The 20,181-nt window shown below is 42.2% G+C and overlaps 2 long non-coding RNA genes across 2 annotated transcripts; both read left to right on the top strand.

Annotated features, from left to right (window-relative positions):
- Window positions 1-12,423: 12,423 nt before the first annotated feature.
- Window positions 12,424-13,587, top strand: LOC127496669 (uncharacterized). The gene is made up of 4 exons (XR_007925356.1): window positions 12,424-12,491; window positions 12,682-12,732; window positions 12,998-13,355; window positions 13,450-13,587. It is a non-coding gene; the product is annotated as an uncharacterized LOC127496669 (long non-coding RNA).
- Window positions 13,588-17,225: 3,638 nt separating this feature from the next.
- Window positions 17,226-19,399, top strand: LOC127497813 (uncharacterized). Its single transcript, XR_007925659.1, has 2 exons — window positions 17,226-17,516; window positions 19,166-19,399. It is a non-coding gene; the product is annotated as an uncharacterized LOC127497813 (long non-coding RNA).
- The last annotated feature ends 782 nt before the right edge of the window (window positions 19,400-20,181 follow it).

Raw genomic sequence — 20,181 nt, 5'->3', positions numbered from 1 at the left:
TGAACAACTTCCACATCTTCACCAGCGTTTATCAATGTCACGACCTCATTTTTGTTCCGTGTAAGCACACAAGTTTTGCTCTTCGTGACCCAATCAATTTGTACAATGACTCTTCAGAAATCCCTTCAGGTAATTCCTCATCTTTTGCAACCTCCATATTCACATCCATCATGAAGCACAACGGCAGTGCTTTCAAACACAATATTCCAACCCACACTCTTTCTTCATATTTCTTGACACAGCAAGCTTCAAAACAGCCTAGTAAGCAAACTTAGGCCTGATGTTTCAAATGAACTCCATTCTACTCACAGACATGCTGGTCAAATGCTGGTTATTTGCTCCATTCAAATCCCAGCTCAGAAAAGCTTTTCTCAAAGACTTGAAGATGTAGGGGCATTTTGTCCACAATTAATCCAAAATTAAAGCTACCCATCTTGTGTAAAGGTTGAGAGATTCTTTGACGCATATAATCCAAGAAATGACCTCCATTCCAATGTAAATGCTAAATTAAGTATTTATTTTCAAAAGAAAGCAGTAAAAAGGTTAATGTTTGGTCAATCAAACAATGTGTGTAATGATGGGTCGACAGAATGTGGATCCATTTGCAGCTAGTTTATTAAAAGGACTTACAGAGTAGACAGGGCAAAGGCAGAGGCATAAACAGTAACAGGCAATGGTCGAGGCAGGCGGCAGACGAACAGAAACAGGGTACAGGCAAGGATCAGGGCAGGCAGCAAACAATCACAGTCCAGGAAACAGGCAAAGATCAGGGTAGGCAGCAAAGGGTCGCAGGGAATAAACAGTCCAATCGGTAACAGGTAAACAGTCCACAGAAAAATGCTCAGAAATGATCACCACGGCAAATCAAGACTTCGCGATGTGTGTGTGTGTGAGTGTGTCTTATATAGTGTGAGTGTGATGCGGTGCAGGTGTGTGTGCAATCAGTCCCAGGAATGAGGGCCCATGGGAAACGTAGTCCGAATGAGAACTGATCAGTATTCCGGTGGTGGCTCCCTCCGGTGGTCCGGAGGAAGGGCCGAAGGAGCCACATTCGTGACAGAGCCCCACCCGTGAGCGGCTCCAGACGCGAGGAAGCGGACGCCGGGGTCTACCACGTGGTCGAGGGGCCGGTCTCTCCGGGTGCGTCCGATGAAATTCCTCTGTGAGTGAGGGGTCCAGGATATCATCCGTATTGACCCAGGATCGCTCCTCCGGGCCGTACCCATCCCAGTCGACTAAGTATTGTAGTCTCCTACCCCGGCGCCTGGAGTCGAGCAGCTCTCGTACTTGATAGGCTTCCTCGCCTTCAATCATCAAGGGTGGGGGGGGGAGCGGACCTCGGCTCCCTCTGGCTCCCCTCTCGGACCCCCGGAGGGTTTCAACAGCGAAACATGAAAAGTGGGAGAGACACGGTAATTAGCAGGCAAGTCTAAACGAAATGATACTGGAGTGATTTGTTTGATAATTTGAAAGGGCCCTACAAACCTGGGACTGAGTTTTCTGCATGGAAGTCTTAGCCGGAGGTCTCTGGTGGACAGCCAAACCCATTGTCCCACGGCGTACTGGGGATTGGGACGTCGGTGACGATTGGCCTGCATCTCCTGCCTTCTTACGGCGCGTTGTAGGTGATGGTGAGCTTGGTCCCAGGTTTCTTCGCTTCTTTGCATCCATTCAGTAACAGACGGTAGATTGGATGGTTCCCCAGACCAAGGAAATAATGGAGGTTGGAAGCCCAAGATGCATTGAAAGGGCGTGACACCAGTGGCAGGTTTCTGTAGGGAGTTTTGGGCGTACTCTGCCCAGAGCAGATAACGGCTCCAGTCAGTCTGGTTGCGCTGGCAGTAGGTGCGTAAAAATCGTGTTAATTCTTGGTTCATGCGCTCTGTTTGGCCATTGGATTCTGGATGGTACCCTGAAGTGAGGCTGACGTTGATATTGAGATTCTTGAAAAAGGATGACCAGACTCGAGATGTGAACTGTGGGCCCCTGTCTGATACAATGTCCTCGGGTAGTCCATAGAAACGGAACACATAATTGCATAGAAGCTCAGCTGTTTCGAATGCTGTGGGTAGCTTGGCCAGTGGTATGAGTCTGCATGCTTTTGAGAAACGGTCGATGACTGTGAGTATGGTGGTGTGGCCCTGGGATTCTGGGAGATCCGTGACAAAATCAATGGCTATGTGAGACCAGGGACGTTGAGGAATGGGTAATGGTTGTAACAGTCCAGCTGGCGCTTGGTGTGAAGCCTTGGTGGTTTGACAGGGTGAACAATTAGTGATGAAGCGGGTAGTGTCGGATAACATGGAGTCCCACCAGAACTGGTTTTGTAGCAGATGGAGAGTGGCTGTAACACCCGGATGACCAGAGCTTGGGAAGTCGTGCACGTGATGAAGTAGTCTGTCCCGAAGCTGTGCTGGGACGTAGGTGCGGTCCGGCGGGCATGTTGGAGGAGGAGCGGTCTGTTCGTTGGCATGTGTGATCTCTGTGATAATGTCCCATTGAACTGGAGCCAGCAGTAAAGTGTCAGGGATTATGTTCTCTGCGTTCTCTGTCCGTTCCACCTCCTCATGCTGTTGTGACAGTGCGTCTGCCTTGGTGTTCTTAGAGCCTGGTCTATAAGTTACCGATAACTGGAAGCGTGTGAAGAACAAGGCCCATCTAGCTTGCCGTGGATTTAGACGCTTGGCGGAACGCAGGTATTCGATTTTTATGGTCTGTGAGAATGGTGAACGGATGTTTTGCTCCCTCCAGCCAGTGACGCCACTCCTCCAGTGCTGCCTTCATAGCCAGTAATTCCCGATTGCCCACATCGTAATTACGTTCAGCCGCTGACATTTTCCTTGAATAAAAAGCACACAGGTACATCTTCTCTGGGTTACCTTGGCGCTGAGAAAGGACGGCCCCTATGCCCGTGCTGGAGGCGTCCACTTCTACAATAAAGGGAAGTTCATGGTCTGGGTGACGGAGAATGGGTGCTGACGTGAAACGCTCCTTTAGCTCCTGGAAAGCCTGTACTGTCTCAGAGGACCAGATGAGACGTGAGGACTGCCGTTTGGTCATGGACGTTAACGGGGCTGCAACGCCGCTGAAGTTCCGTATGAATCGCCTGTAGAAGTTGGCAAACCCCAGGAACCGTTGTAACTCCTTCAGTGTGCGAGGTTGTGGCCAATCCAGTACCGCCCTCACCTTACTGTCATCCATGGCCACGCCCTCACGGCTGATAACGTAACCCAGAAAGGTTGTGGAGGTTTGGTGAAATTCGCATTTCTCGGCTTTTGCATAAAGTTTGTGTTGTATCAGTCTTTGGAGTACCGCCCGTACGTGCTGTACATGTTCCTTGAGAGAGTTGGAGTAGATGAGGATGTCATCTATGTAGACTATGACCCAGCGATTAAGCATGTCACGGAAGACGTCGTTAATAAAGGACTGGAAGACAGAGGGACTGTTGGCTAGCCCGAACGGCATGACGAGGGTCTCGTAGTGACCAGTGGTGGTGGAAAAAGCTGTCTTCCATTCGTCCCCTTCTCTGATGCGGATCAGGTTGTACGCACAGCGAAGGTCCAACTTGGTAAAGTATGTGGCCTGCCTGAGTTGTTCGAGGGCTGGAGGAACTAGAGGTAAGGGGTACCGGAACTTGATGGTGATGTCATTGAGTCCACGGTAGTCGATACAGGGTCTTAATCCGCCGTCCTTTTTCTTGACGAAGAAGAATCCTGAGGCTGCCGGTGATGTGGACGGGCGGATAAATCCTTTGGCTAGTTCCTCCTCGATGTAGGTTTTCATGGCTGCTGACTCGGGTTGTGACAGGGGAAAGATCCTGCCCTTGGGAGGTGTGGTTCCAGGCAACAGGTCGATGGCACAGTCCCCGGAGCGATGAGGAGGAAGTTCGGTGGACTTGTTCTTACTGAAGGCCACAGCCAGATCGGAGTATTCTTCGGGTATGTTTAATTTCTCGGTGTCAGAATCGTGGAGCGCAGCGGCTTGAACTGACAGGGGAGTGATTTGTTTCAAGCAGTTTGCATGGCAGTTAGCGTCCCATTGTACAATCTGGCCCTCCTTCCAGGAAATGTGTGGGTTATGGGTTCTGAGCCACAGCAGACCAAGGATCACAGGGTTGTTGGGTGAGTGGATAACGTAGAAGCGAATGAGCTCATGGTGAAGGGCCCCTACTTGCAAAGCGAGTTCGTCTGTGATATGGATCACTTTGCCTCCGCCGATGGGCTTCCCATCTAGCGCCTCCACTGTCAACAGGGAGTTACAGTCTGTTAGTGAGATGTTATGATCTTTGATGAAAGCATCAGACATGAAATTCCCAGCGGCTCCAGAATCCAGCAAGGCGTGAGTGGATAGACGTTGGCCATTTACGATAATCTGAATGGGAATTTTAAAGCAGTTGGAGTGTTGTGCAGAACTCACCGCTTTGGGATTGGAAGACTGAGGTCGTACGGGTCAGTTAATCTTGATATGGCCAGCCTGGCCGCAGTAGAGACACAGGTGTAGTTGTCGTCTCCTTTCTCTCTCTTCGGGAAGTAGCGGAGTGTAGCCGAGTTGCATGGGTTCCAAAGCGGGTCCGGATGAGGCGGATAGCCGAACGGGTCGTCGGGTGCGTAGCAGATTATCAATGTGAATGGCCAGTTCGATGAAAGCGTTGAGCGAGCTTCCCTCATCCCGGCACGCGAGTTCAGCTTGTAATTCCAGTGATAGACCCCTTCGGAAAAGCAGTTTTAATGTGTCCTCAACCCAGTTCGTCTGAGCGGCGAGAGTGCGAAAGTTGAGCGCGTATTCAGCTGCTGTTTGTTTACCTTGGCTAAGAGATAGTAGCTGATCGCCGACGCTCTTGCCTCCTTCGGGATGTTCGAAGACCTCTTTAAAGCTTCGCAAGAAGTCCTGGAAGGTGGGGAACGCAGGGCTGTCATCTCTCCACACCGCGGTGGCCCAATCCAGTGCTTTGCCAGTGAGCAGGGAACACACAAACGATATCCGACTGGATTCGGTGGGATACAGAGACTGCTGTTGGTTGATGAACAGGGAGCATTGGAGAAGGAACCCCTTACATCTGGCGGGAGTGCCGTCGAACTTTTCTGGGAGCGCTAGGCGAGGGTTGACTACAGGGGAGGCCACGAAGCCTGGATTGGCGGGAACAATGGGCGGCGGCGTGGCGATTTCGGCAGGGCTGAATCGGAGGCCTTGGAGCGTTTTCACCAGCTCTTCGGTAAGAGAAGTCAAGCGGTTAAGCTGATGTTGATGCACCGCTAGCTGGTTGGCCTGGGCAGTTAGTTCTGATGAAATCTGTATGAGGGCTGCTGGATCGATGTATGGCGAAGTCTTCTGTAATGATGGGTCGACAGAATGTGGATCCATTTGCAGCTAGTTTATTAAAAGGACTTACAGAGTAGACAGGGCAAAGGCAGAGGCATAAACAGTAACAGGCAATGGTCGAGGCAGGCGGCAGACGAACAGAAACAGGGTACAGGCAAGGATCAGGGCAGGCAACAAAGGGTCGCAGGGAATAAACAGTCCAATCGGTAACAGGTAAACAGTCCACAGAAAAACGTTCAGAAATGATCACCACGGCAAATCAAGACTTCGCGATGTGTGTGTGTGTGTGAGTGTGTCTTATATAGTGTGAGTGTGATGCGGTGCAGGTGTGTGGGCCCATGGAATCCCAGGAATGAGGGCCCATGGGAAACGTAGTCCGAATGAGAACTGATCAGTATTCCGGTGATGGCTCCCTCCGGTGGTCCGGAGGAAGGGCCGAAGGAGCCACATTCGTGACAGTGTGGTCCACCTCCATCAATTTCACACCTGATTCCAATCTGACCTCTTCCTTATACAGAGTCACCTTACAAAATAAAAGTCATCTTTAAACTCATCAAAAACATAAATCATAGTTTAAGTCAACAATTAAGTTAATACACTTTAAACATTCAAACTTAAATGGAGCCAACACACCTTATCGGCATTGTGTTGTGTAGTAGTATGAGTGCTGCCAGGACAAAAAGACTACTGTGGAGCCAGATTAGACTCATAAATATTTCACGCAAAAAACATGATGCACATAGCTAATTTCACATGCATGAAACCTAATTCGCATGCACAAAAAGCAATTCACATGCGCAAAATAAAGTGATATATTCATAAAACACATTTCACAAATGCAAAACAATTCATAGATATACAACTGTGCACAAAAAGTTTCGAATGTAAAATTTATGAGTTTATCCTCACATTCGCGTGTGAATCGCCTTGGATTTGTGCGTGTGTATTTTTGAGACTTCCCTGGCAGCGCTCTGCTCCCACCTGGGTCATTCGTACTCTTTAGCCAATCAGATTGAAGCTTATTAATTGACCAATCATTATCATGTGAGGGTTTGCCTACCTGGGTGTTACGTCATCAGCTTTCGAGTTTCGACCAGTTCAAATCACACAGTGAGGTACACTATATTGCCAAAAGTATTGGGGCACCACCCCAATGGCCGAGCAGCTGCATCCAAGCCTTACATCACCAAATGCAATGCAAAGCGTTAGATGCAGTGGTGTAAAGCACGCCACCACTGGACTCTAGAGCAGTGGAGACGTGTTCTCTGGAGTGACAAATCACGCTTCTCTGTCTGGCAATCCCATGGATGAGTCTGGGTTTGGCGGTTGCCAGGAGAACAGTAGTTGCCTGACTGTATTGTGTCAAGTGTAAAGTTTGGTGGAGGGGGGATTATGGTGTGGGGTTGTTTTTCAGGGGTTGGGCTTGGCCCCTTAGTTCCAGTGAAAGGAACTCTTAAAGCTTCAGCATACCAAGACATTTTAGGCAAGTTCATGCTCCCAACTTTGTGGGAACAGTTTGGGGATGGCCCCCAACATGACTGCGCACAAAGCAAGGTCCATAAAGACATGGATGAGTGAGTTTGGTGTGGAAGAAACTTGGCTGGCATCCTGACCTCAACCTGATAGAACACCTTTGGGATGAATTAGAGCAGAGACTGCAAGCCAGGCCTTCTCGTCCAACATCAGTGCCTGACCTCACAAATGCACTTCTAGAAGAATGGTCAAAAATTCCCATAAACACACTCCTAAACCTTGTGGAAAGCCTTGCCAGAAGAGATGAAGCTGTTATAGCTGCAAAGGGTGGGCCAACTCCATATTAAACCCTATGGATTAAGAATGGGATGTCATTAAAGTTCATGTGTATGTAAAGGCAGACGTCCCAAAACTTTTGAGATGGTCCTCACTGCAGAACATGAGATCCAGGGGGCGGGGTTGGATCTAGATCCAATCACATGCATTAGACTTTAAACAAAAGTCGTGCTCCATCCTTGATCATTACTCAAAGTAATAAGACAGACAAGCTGCATTAATCGACACATTTTTAGACAATATTGGACCCACATCTGAATAGCAGAACTACAGAAATGTAGACGGTTAGCAGGAGACAGACTGGTGTATGTTACACATAACATACAAAACTACAAATTTTGAATGATTGCTAGAAAATATAAACATCAATTATTAATCATACTTACAGGTTGAGATTCACAGGAGCAAGCTGGTCCAAATATACTGGTCATTGATCCATATTTTAAGACCAAGCGTTTTGTGTTTCAGAAGCAGTCGTCAGTAAAATGACGGGAACACAACAAAAGATTGTACTGCTGTGGTATTACTGAAAAAATGAATTTTCCCTGCCCTCTGCGCGTGCAATAAGTGGGTAGGCAATATGCTAATTTTCATTGTGACGTCAGAACGAAACAGCTTGGGATTCGTTTTACAAACGACTCGTTTAATTGACTCAGAGTCGACTCTTACTTTTGAGAGACAATAACTTTATACGTGCACTTTCAGATTTAAAACTTTGCAGGATGTTTTCATTCACTTGGAGCTGTTACACACTACATGAAAGGTAATTTTCAAAAATCCATAATAGGGGCACTTTAAAGCTATAGTTTATTGACTGCTGTTTAGTCCACATGTGAACATAAACATTTATTTTAAGTATTGATGGATTCTTGTTTACTTCATAAAGACTTATTCATGTACATACCATACAACATTAAGATTTTAGATTAATAAACTCCATAGAAAGCAAAACAATGGTTTGACTGATGAGAGATGTTGTATATAAATAGAAAATTATAAAAATATAACTTTTTTGGATATTTTTCACATGGTCTCTTGTAGTATTATTAAATAATGATAGGAAAGAGCAGTCACAGCATTGTGTTTGTACCTGTATGTCATGTCCTGTCCACCACACATTCAACTGATGATAATAAAGTATGTAATGACATGCATACATTGGAGACCATTTATGTTTCATCTTTTTTGTTTTATGCTGCATATATGTAGTTTTGTTTCAGATTTCCTTGACCTTACCATTCCTACTGTAGTTCTTTCAAAACAGTCATGTTGCAATGCCATCCTTTTTGTCAGTTGCTGAAAATGGTTGAAAGTCATGCATTGTTACTGTATTCATTTGTAACCCGGTTGACTATACACGCACACACTCAAGGAATAAAGCCCTGCTATGCATTATTAAATTTCTTGTTTTATGTCAGAATTAAAATATACAAAGACATTTGCTAGTTGATGTACAAGTTTTATTAATTTGAAAGTTTCTGAATCCTTTGACAATAAAATCTGTATAAAATGACTTAGCCAATTATTAATTATATTGTTCCTGTTACATATGAAGATCATGAACTGACAATCTCAAGTATGTGGGAGCACAACATTCAGTACAGAGTCTCTTCCATAGTTGTGAGATTGGCTGACTAACAGTTTGAAGCTGGGCTACAAGTTCTTAGTCAAAGGACATTCTTCTAGGGAACCACAATTCCAATGCATGGCCGGTCAGGGATGTTGGTAGTGTTTCAGTCAGAGTTTTGAAAAAACGTTTGGGGCTTGAGCCCCAGAAGCCACCCCGTCGCTCCGCCCCTAATGCTCAATACACATCGTTTCAAAACAGCTTTACAAAAAGTCATATTGTCTATAAGCCTTAATGCTGAGCAGTTTTAGGGCTGGGAGATATCACGAAATATGTTGCTGACATAAATGATCACTGTTTGAGATTTAGCTATATTGTGTTTATTAATTTATCCAGCAAATAAGTCAGTGCCACTTTTAGGATTGCATGAAATTACTGGCATTGCAAAGGAGAGACATTTAGGCCGATAGTATATATAGTATAACGTATTTTATATCAATAAGTAGCAACCCAACGACCTTGATCATCTGTTTTGTGACTTAGAACCTTCCCTGAAAACTTGTCCTTTAAAATAGCGACACCTGCTGTTCTATTTGGGGCACCAAAAGAAAATCAAATGTCACACCCCCACTGATTCTTCCAAAAAAGCACACCATCTTTGCAGGCATGAGGTTCTTGAATGAAACAAAAATCTGCTTCTTTACCTTTACAAAACAAAAACGGAGCAGCAGGACGAGATATGCGACTCTGCTGATTACATTTTCTCAAAGTGATCGTGAACATATAGTGGACAATATTCTAAAGCATACATTAAACAAAATAAAAAAACACTAATACAGACAATTCACATTAATACAGTTAAACTATCACCTCAAGTAACCATCATTTTACATTTTTTGTATAAATGAAATAGAGAGAGAAGAACGCAGCCCTAAAATGGCGCAGTTAACGTTACACAGGACAGCATGCGCGAGCATATAACACGTGTGCTAATAGCTAACACTCAACTAATATTATTTTTTAACACAGAACATGACAAAACCGAATAAAACACATACCTGGGGAAAACAGCACCAAAAGGCTGATCAGCATACACAGTGCATCGATGTTGCATGAGAAGTCTTAGATGAAATAAACAGAAGTTCGGAGTTCACAAGCAGGCCAATTAACACAATCTTCATCTTATCGTCACAAATAACACATATTTGACTCCACTAACACAACTAGGAGCTGACAGACAGAATAAGTAAACTTTTGTGTAGTTTAAAGTTCAGACTTGGGCTTGAAAACGATCCAAACGTAGTTATTAAGACGGAGCAATCGTTGATGAAACTTACCAGCAGGACAAGATATGCGACTCTGCTGATTACATAGCTCCGCCCCGCAATATGTGCACAACGCCACTGACAACAGCCAATGGCGAGTTTCCCCAATTTATGCTGAATTTAACTAACATATTTTTAAACTCCGTTACATATGTGCGTCTAGTCAAGCCGCCATCTTGAAGCCCCGCCCTATCGTCCAGACTGCCTGGCTTGGAATGCACGTTATTGTGACGTCACAGTGCGCACAGACGCTACATAAGTTGAGTCAGTTCAGCTCAGCTGTTGTCGGAGTCAGAAGCTGCTGTCGATGGTCACTAGCGATCGATCTGTACGAAAGCGTTACAAGTCTACCGCTATAACCAATAGGCAAATACAGTGTTCACACAGCTCGTTGAGATGCAGAATCTGGCGACTACACTGGACATTATGTTTGCAAACTTTCCAATGGAGCTGGAAAGTTGCAGCAGCTTCGACTCGTTTGAGGACGCTCAAGTTGAGCCGTTGAGTGGCGCTGTGATGCCGGCTGACAGAAAGCCCAGCAGTAGCAGCTGCCGCCCAACAGAGGCGCCTCAACCACCGTCTCTCCCTAGAGTCGTTTGGGAGGACGACACAACCGGTAACTGACAACGTTAATAAATCAAAACTGACATTATATATCAAAAATAAACCGCAGGAGACAATTACTTTGTGACTTCTATGTTACACGGCATCAGCACTGTGTTTGTAATTTTTCAAGTGTTCTTGGAAATTTGCTGAGCCCAGAAACAATGCAAAACCTGCTAATTATTCACATGAACTCACAGCATTAGGACAGTTTTACTTGTGAATCATTTAGCTGTAATCTGTGCTGATAAAAACAGATGTTTCTAATAAATATTCATACATATAATGTCTATTTTTGTATATTGTGTATTTTTAAAATATATATTTTTTGTATATTGTTATTTACAATTTACTTACTCTATTTTATTATCTGTCTTGTCACTGTCATTCTGTCTCGTATGTGTAAACATACCTGGCAATAAAGCTCTTTCTGATTCTGATTGTTTGCAGAAAAGCACACACAAGGGTGGAAATTCTTTGCTGGCCTCCGGAGAGCGTGGAAGTCTAAGAAAGATTCCTTCCACACCCAGGAAGAAACCCAAGTGTGTGCTTTTGTGCCTGAGGATCCATCACAGGAGCTTCCACACACATCCAGTGTGGATCCGACAGGCACAGATCCGCTGGAGTCTGAGCCAACAGACGGTGAGTCTCCAGATATTACCGCTCTGATTCATGTCCATGTCAGCCTGATGTTTCTGGGTTTAGTTTTCATTTTTCCTTCTCTTCTACTGGTACCTCACCTGAAAGACCACCAAAACATCTGTAAGGTCATTTTTTTAGTGTTTGGAAAAAGTGCGAATTACTAAAAACTGAACTAGCCAATCAGATTTCTCTTTACCCATCCCTCACCCATGCACACACACATACACATTTAACTTTACAACACACAAACGCACACCTTTATTCTTATTCTCTCTTGCTTTCTTAGTATGTCATGAGTATACACAGATTAATAATCAATTTGGAAAAACAAAACTGGCATTAGGTTAGTGCCCTCTCATGGTATGCACAATTAGGATAATTACGGTGTGACTTCTATGTAAAACAGCATCAGCACTGTGTTTGTAATTTTTCTAGTGTTGTTGGAAATTGTCTGAGCCCAGAAACTCACATTCACATGAACTCGCAACATAAAGCAGCTCTACATTAGGACAGTTTTACTAGTGAATCATTTAGCTGTAATCTGTGCTAATAAAAACAGATGTTTCTAATCAATATTCATACATGTACTGTCTATTTTTGTATATTGTGTATATTTTTTTTTATATATATTTTTTGTAGTTATTTCCTATTTATTTACTTATTCTATTTTTATTATCTGTCTTTTCACTGTCATTCTGTCTCGAATGTGTAAACATACCTGGCAATAAAGCTCTTTCTGATTCTGATTGTTTGCAGAAAAGCACACACAAGGGAGGACATTTTTTGCTGGCCTCCGGAGAGCGTGGAAGTCTAAGAAAGATTCCTTCCAAACCCAGGAAGAAACCCAAGTGTGTGCTTTTGTGCCTGAGGATCCATCACAGGAGCTTCCACACACATCCAGTGTGGATCCGACAGGCACAGATCCACTGGAGTCTGAGCCAACAGACAGTGAGTTTCCAGATATTACCGCTCTGATTCATGTCTATGTCAGCCTGATGTTTCTGGGTTTAGTTTTCATTTTTCCTCGTTCTCTTGCTGGTTGCTTACCTCATCTGCACAGGTGTATTTCGTCACAAGCAGCTGCTGCTGGAGTTCATTCTCATGCTGTATATTAACATGTGCATTTTTCAGGATCCTTTGAATCTCTTTATGATGTGGGAAAGAAACTGAAGTCGAGACACGGTGTCAGTTATCATGTAGGATTTCGAAACTCCGATGACAAACGAGTATGTTGCTCTTTCTGTATACACCAAACCTTTTGCCTCTTGTTTCCTTCTGTCTTTAGTCTTTCAGTCCTGATGTAAACATCAGTGTTTACAGTTTTGATCAAAAATGTACAGATTGTTAGATTACCATGTACACAAACAGAAATAAATCAGTTTACTTATGTTTGTCAAAAATTTCTTCATTTTTCAGGTGATCATCAAATTTATTAAGAAGAACCGGCCTGAGAAACTATTGGAATTGGTAAGTTGAAAAGACTTTATTCTTCATAAAATGTTTTATTAAATTCTGATTTGGTAATTGATAAATCTGTATGTAGACAGTATAAGATATAATTGAAATAGCCTAGAAACATCAGTTATAAAGTACATTGCTTTCATCTTCGGCAGCCCTAGAGTATACTTTGAAAGGAGCTAAAGCTGATAAATGAAGTGTACTCGGGCCTTTAGTTGGGAGATTTGAGATTAGTTAGGAGTCAACTAACCTTTTGTCAATCTCTTTTCTTTAGCCTGGGTATTCCAAACCTTTAAGTCAAGAGGCAGCTGCAATGTTGATGGTGCAAAAGCCTCCAACTAGCGAGCATCTCGTACAATTATATGATCACTTTGTCATGGAAGATCAAGATGTCTTGATCATGGAGTATCCACGTTCCTACATCACCCTGTTTGAGTATGTCCAACGAAACAGAGGTAACCTGACTGAAACCGCGGTGAAACACATCATTCGGGAGCTCATTGTTGCTCTTCAGCACTGCACGGGTCGTGGTGTTTATCATGAGACGCATATGAAAAACATACTTGTCTGCACAAAAACCCTGCAAGTAAAGCTGATGGACTTTGAAGGCGCACTGCTCGTCGAAGAAAGACGTGAGTTGGCTTTTTAAGCACAGTTCACTGATGACTTATTTACTTCAGTTCACTGATGATGTTTTACTGAACACTGAGCACGTATTGCTTACAGGAGAAGACGAACCTATATTAATCAGTGCAATCAGAAAGTACGCTGAATGGGCAACAACTGATGACATATGCAAACTGCTGGATGTGATGGTCCCAAGAATAAGTCGTTGGTTTTGGATAAGACCACGGGTGTCCAAAGGTGAGACCAATAACAAGTATGAAATGGAAATGACATTGCTTGAAAAACATATAAAGCCCTGATATGAGTGACAGTAAAATTATTAGTGGGCATCCAGAGAAAGTCATAGTAACAAATGCAGTGTATTTCATGGTAACATTACCTTACATGAACTACATATCTCAATCAAGCATGACTAATCAGATCTCTTCTAAAAATCTATTACAGAATGCCGGGAACTTTTTAAGCGCCTTCATGACGTAGAGTCACGGATGACGTTACAGGCTATGTTGGATCATGACTGGTTAAAAGCATAAGAAAAGTAAGCATAAGAAAAAGAGATGTTTTTTGTTTGTTTGTTTGTTTGTTTGTTTTTTGATAGATTCAGAGGCCTTCTTGGCACCTCGACTTTAATATCATGTTCTCTTTATTTGCCAGGTTCCCTTGCATCGGCAGCTCCTCCGCGGGGCCTACAGCTCAGCTGCAGGGTCATCAAGCCAGGGACCCCGGGGACGGTTCACGCCTTTATCCCCGGGACGTGGATAAGACCATGCGTGTCCAAAGGTGAGACCAATAACAAGTACGAAATGGAAATGACATTGCTTGAAAAACATATAAAGCCCTGACATGAGTGACAGTAAAATTGTTAGTGTCAAACCTTGATGAGTGTAAAACACAGGAGATTGACAATGAATGTTTAGCAATGAATAAATGTTCATGGGCATCCAGAGAATGTCATAGTAACAGCAACAAATGCAGTGTATTTCATGGTAACATTACCTTACATGAACTACATATCTCAATCAAACATGACTAATCAGATCTCTTCTAAAAAAACGTTTACAGAATGCCTGGATCTTCTTCAGCGCCTTCATGATGGAGAGTCACGAATGATGTTAAAGGACATTTTGGATCATGACTGGTTTAAAAGAAAAACCGAAGCATAAGAAATGTAAGCATATGAAAAAGAGATTTTTTTTTGATAGATTCAGGCCTTCTGGCACCTCTTGACCTTAATATCATGCTCTCATAATTTGGCAGGTTCCCCTGCTTCGGCAGCTATAGCCTATGGCCATGGCCTATAGCTCAGCTGCAGGGTCATCAGCCAGGGACCCCGGGGACAGTTTACGGCTTTAACCCCAGGACGTCTCCCTTTCACACCTGCATGATGACACTGATGGCAACTGTCCTCTACTTGTACCCTGTCTGTGTGCCTCCAACATCTCCACCAACCTACTCAGAACATTATCACGTCCCACTGATAGTGGCCTTGTGCGAGCCCCACCTTGCAGCCTGACAGGATGTGCTGGAGGCTTACATTTGGACTGCGTTCTTCCAGGCCAGACCACTGTGTTTCAGACAGAAAGCTGGCTTTGGTCAATCCTTCCCTAGTGAAAAAAATAGTATACTTAAGCACAGTTTATTCGAATGTACTTTAGTATAACTAAATGTATTTGTGGCACACTGTAAATTGGTATACTTAAAGTCTGTTAAATTGGAACAACTAATCTTGTACTAAATGCATTTTTGTTGTCCAAAAGAAGTGCTGAAGTTCAACTAAAGCTGTATTAAATATACTTGTTTGTAAACTTGACGTGTGCTAATGGCATCATTGTGTGTTTTTCTAATGCAATAAAGTTATCTTTATAAATAATGGCACAACTTAGGAATTTGCCTTATACTGATATTTTACAGACACCCCCTAGTATACCAGTATAGCTCACTTATTTGGAGAACATCAGAGAGACGATCAGTGCGTTTACATGCACTCTCATAATGCGATTATAATGGGATTTTGGGAATATTGCGATTAAACTTTCTCTCATGTAAACACAATACTTCAATTGAAATAATGCGTTTAAGGTCATAATTGCAGTAAAATAGGTGGTGCAATATGCAGGCAAGTAAACACCTTAATCACATTATTCCCACTCTGACCAAAGTGCGCATGTGCTCGAACGTACACAGATGCCATGTGTTGGTCACACAACTTCATGAATGAACTCCACGACAATATTCTGATGTTTTTTCTTCACCAAATCACAAAATTTTGTCAACAGAACTTGCTGTGTAGTCTCTGCTCCATATCTTCATCCAGACAGTGTGAAGAACGTGACGGAAGCGCAGGCAAACCCAGAATTGTGATGTTCATCACGGTGCAAAATAATATCCAGTACATCCATAAAAATGTATTTTGAATTTGATGCAAGTAGAATAAAAACAATGGCAGGTAACATGCATACTGTATGCCTATCTGAGTGTGGTATAACCATACTTATTAGTGAATAATCAGAGTAATGAAAATTGCATGTGAACTGGAGTGAAGAGTTCTGCTCGTGTCATGTAAACATCTTATTGCGATTAAGACCTTACTCTGATTATGAGAAATAATCGCATTATTGGTGTACATGTAAACGTAGTCATTGAGAACAGATATGTGTACATTGAATGTAGGAAACACTAGAGACTGGATTCAAACCCGGGTCGCTGCCACACAAAAGCCAGAATATGTTTAGGCAAGACACTTATTCCTCGTCTGGGATCATGTAGAGCCCTTTGAAGCTGCACTTAAACTGCAGTTTGGACCTTTCCACTATATGGAGAAGAATCCTGGAATGTTTTCCTCAAAAACCTTAATTTCTTTTCGACTGAAGAAAGAAAGACATAAACATCTTGGATGACATGGGGGTGAGTAAATTATCAGTAAATTTTCATTAAGAAGTGAACTAATCCTTTTATGCCAATCAGCAGTTGTAATGACATCGGCAGATTCGGCACATTCGTGAAACAGATTTCAGTAACATGTTATGGTGTTACAAACAAAAATACACATTCTAAAACATGAAATTAAATGGATAACTGGGAATTTTATTAACATTCAATCATCTTCTGCCATTTTTACCTCAAAATTTTGGGTAGTAGGCTGTGCCTTCCTTGCCTTCCCTGACAAGTCGCCACTGATGCTACTTACTCGATGGAGACTGACTGAAGTACTTATGCAAAAACATTTCAAAGAGATAAGATTCAAGGCCTGGAAAGTCTGTGAAAACAAACATAGGTCCTTGAATTAAACTTGAACTAAATTTTGTTAGAGTAGTATGGTGCTATTACAAAAATTGGCCTTTATGTGCTGCTAAGCCAGAGTTAAACAGCGCTACTGATTGAGGGGAAAAACTTGAAAAAAGCGGCATGAGCAGATGGGTCGTGATCAAGTGAAGGCAGCCCTGCTTGATGAACGCGTGAGAAGCGTGGAGCTCTTTAACTAGCTCAGTGCCAGGGAAGCACAAATTCAATGATGTTTGGCTCAGTATTTGAGGTCCATAAAAACTGGTTAATCAAAGTTCCAATGAAGTAGTGTTTATAAGCACAGCCCTGCTCTGTTTACAGAGGTAACCAGGGAAACCAATATATTTCTGCTGTTCCATAAGCGCCATTTACAGTCAGAGACTGAAATTACATTTTCATTCAGTGCGTTTCCCATTTTTGTTGACCAATGCAAAGATTGACCCGTATTTTCACACAGCTTACAGTTACAGTGATGTATGTAAATGTTAACCGGTGGATTGATAAGAAGCTAATGTGCTTTTCAAAAAAAATTGAATAATAAGATATCTAGAATATTATATATAATCATATTTGAAATAGTTTATAATCATTAATATAATTTTAAAATCATTATAATCATATATAATATATATATATATATATATAAAACTTTTTTTTTTTTCAAAACTTGCATTATTTGAACTGTTGTTGAAATCATTGTGTAACGCACGTCGCGGCGCAAGTGCGACCCTCCCTCTCAAACAGTGAATAACGGAAATGAGCAGAGAAGGAATACACCGTTTCTAGATTTGGACCAGCGACCAGAAGATCAGACTCGCTCAAGAGACTGTGTCAGCAACAATGGTAGAAGGAAATGACGACAACACTGGCTGCATTAGAAACAGGTAAGATGTATTAAAGAGAATGTTAATAATGCAATAATGGGAGGAAAAAAAATAATAATAACAATAAGCCAAAGTTTCAATACATCATCAGAACAAACAAACAAAAAAAAGAAAAAAAAGGGAAATAGTGATCAAAAAGGGGTAATGGGGAATGAAATGAATGAAAATAAATAAATAAATAAATGTATTCTTCTTATAATCCCTTATATATTTAAATTGTCTATTTAGTTCTAGTACTTTTTATTATTTGTTTGTCTATCTCCTTTTGACCTATTTAGATTCAACCTAATAAAGTTAACTGACTCTTACTCTGCTAATATGGGCATAAAATTTCTTTTCACATATTTATTCAATTTGGTTTTTTTAATTGGCTTATTTAATATAGAGAATAACTTTGAGTTTGACTATGAATACAATTCTTCCAAATGACACTTCGAAATACCGTTTTCACTCTTGTTCTTCGGAAAAACAACAACAACAAAAAATAAATAAAATAAAATAAAACCAATTAATTAAATGAAACTAAAGAACAGTGGAATTTGAGAGTAAAAAAAAAAAAATCAGTAGAAATTAAAAGAAATTTACAATAGATCAACCTTACTGCTCACAATAACAGTCTCAATGTGGATTAGGGTTTCACCAAACTTTAGCTCCAGTTCAGTGCTGCTTACACGAGATCCTTCTTCCGCAATTGAGTTCTGAGCAACACAGTTCAGTCAGAAAAAAAAACGAAGGAAAAGCGTATGCACAATCCTACCACTTTCTTGATTCTCGTAGCTCGATCCTTATATGGGCATGGCTCGCCAGTTCCTGCTCGCAGTCTTTTTTTTAGTGCAATGCAGGGACAGTTCAAGTTCAAAGTCTTCTTCGCGATCGTCCGGTTCCAGAAAATATGCTGCACCCGACTCAAGGGATGATGGAAAAACAGAAGATAGGGAAAGGAAGGACGGAAAAAAAAACCCAACCTTGCAAAAGACAAGGCCAAAAATACAATTAGACATTCCGTTCAAAATATACATCATTACAGCAGTTAATCTGCAAATAAACAACATTTCAACATATTTAACTCCATGTTCATTTAACATTATCACTTTGAAATTTGCATAGACATGCTAAGAGCATTTTTCAAATGACGCGCTTAGGCCTCATCTGCCCGTATCACATGTGCGTCACAATCAGCCATTTCTCATAGCTCGAATATACGACAAAAACCCATTAAAACAACACTTGTAAACTGCTTAAAGAAATTTTTAAATCTGAACATTAGTTATTTAACACATCCACCCGATATTCCTCCCGTTTTTAAACAGAGGGTTAGCTTTTATACATCTTTTATATACTACTGCACATAATACAATCGCATTTGATGGTTAAACACTATTTACAGAACATTTATACAAAACAACCTCTGTAATTGAGGGTTTAATCACTTCACTTACCAAGAGAATTCAAATTTTCTAGTTATGAAGTTTCCAGACAGGCCAAACTCCAACCTCTGGAAGTTTGTCTCTCCTCTGTAACAGTTTGCGCTAGCATCAACCGTGATAATCGACTGACAACGTTCAATTCACATTTTTTCCTCTCCAACTCTGTTATTTCTCTTAACTGCTAATTTATGTGTTCTAATTCTGTTTCTTCTTCTTTTTCAGGACCACGTCGGAACTGCTGTTTCTCTCTCTCGCATCGCGCATTCTCGCTTCGTCTTCTCTCTCGCACAGCCCCGATCGTAGGGCGGGGCTAACTCTTCGCTCTCCTCATTGGACCAATCTTCACATTGTTTTATTTGAATAATTTTTCAAATTAGTTTTATTTCTTTTTGAATTTATGCATTTTCCTATTTTCTATTTCACAAATGCTATTAAAATAAAGCACTGATTTACATATTCACGAGTGTTATGGTTTTTATTCCTTTTTCTGTTTTACATAAACAGGCCTCTTGGTAACCTGGGTTACACCCTCCCCTCCTGAATACATGCACGTCCCGCTGCATCTGCATATTTTTGGGGTTGAGATACAACCACAGGCACAGTATCAGCAGAAGCAACATTCGCCTCTAAAGAAGTGCTGAATGCGGCACTCAGACCTTGCAACAGAGATTGAATCACCACGGTAAGCGGGTTTCCCAATTGGGGATACTCAAGTCTTTTTGCAGGCTGCCTCTCTCTTTTTGAACGCCTGGGAATCACTCCGTGCTCAAACTCAGTGTCATTCACTTGTTCAACCTGGTCACCTACAGCATCCATAGTTTTGCTCGGAACTGGACTCTCTCTACTCCTGTTCTCACCCTCACAATTTGCTTCCATTTCGGTCTCCTGGGCATGCAACTCATCTACCGACTTGGAACAGAGATCCAATCCTGCATCGATGGGACCTAACTCTAGCTCATCAGAAGACATTCCTACTTCTCCTGATTCAGGTAAACTTCCCTCTACAGGTCCGCAATCAGGTAAGGATTCCTTTACAGGTTCCTCTAAATTCTCCCCTGAATACCTACAGGTAGGTACACTCTCTCCAACAGGTTCACTAACAGGTAGGTCAATTTTGACGTTCTGGGATCTTGGGCAGGGTAATGGCTCCGGATTCAATAAAACTCGAGTTTCAAAGTTCAGCTTATCCCTAAACAGAGGACTAAGAAACTGATCATCCTCAGACCCAGAGTCCTCAC

The sequence above is a fragment of the Ctenopharyngodon idella genome, chromosome 16 (genome assembly GCF_019924925.1).
Source record: "Ctenopharyngodon idella isolate HZGC_01 chromosome 16, HZGC01, whole genome shotgun sequence".
Lineage (NCBI taxonomy): Eukaryota > Metazoa > Chordata > Actinopteri > Cypriniformes > Xenocyprididae > Ctenopharyngodon > Ctenopharyngodon idella.
Note: the sequence above shows the minus strand (reverse complement) of the source record. Positions and strands in the feature narration are given on the sequence as shown.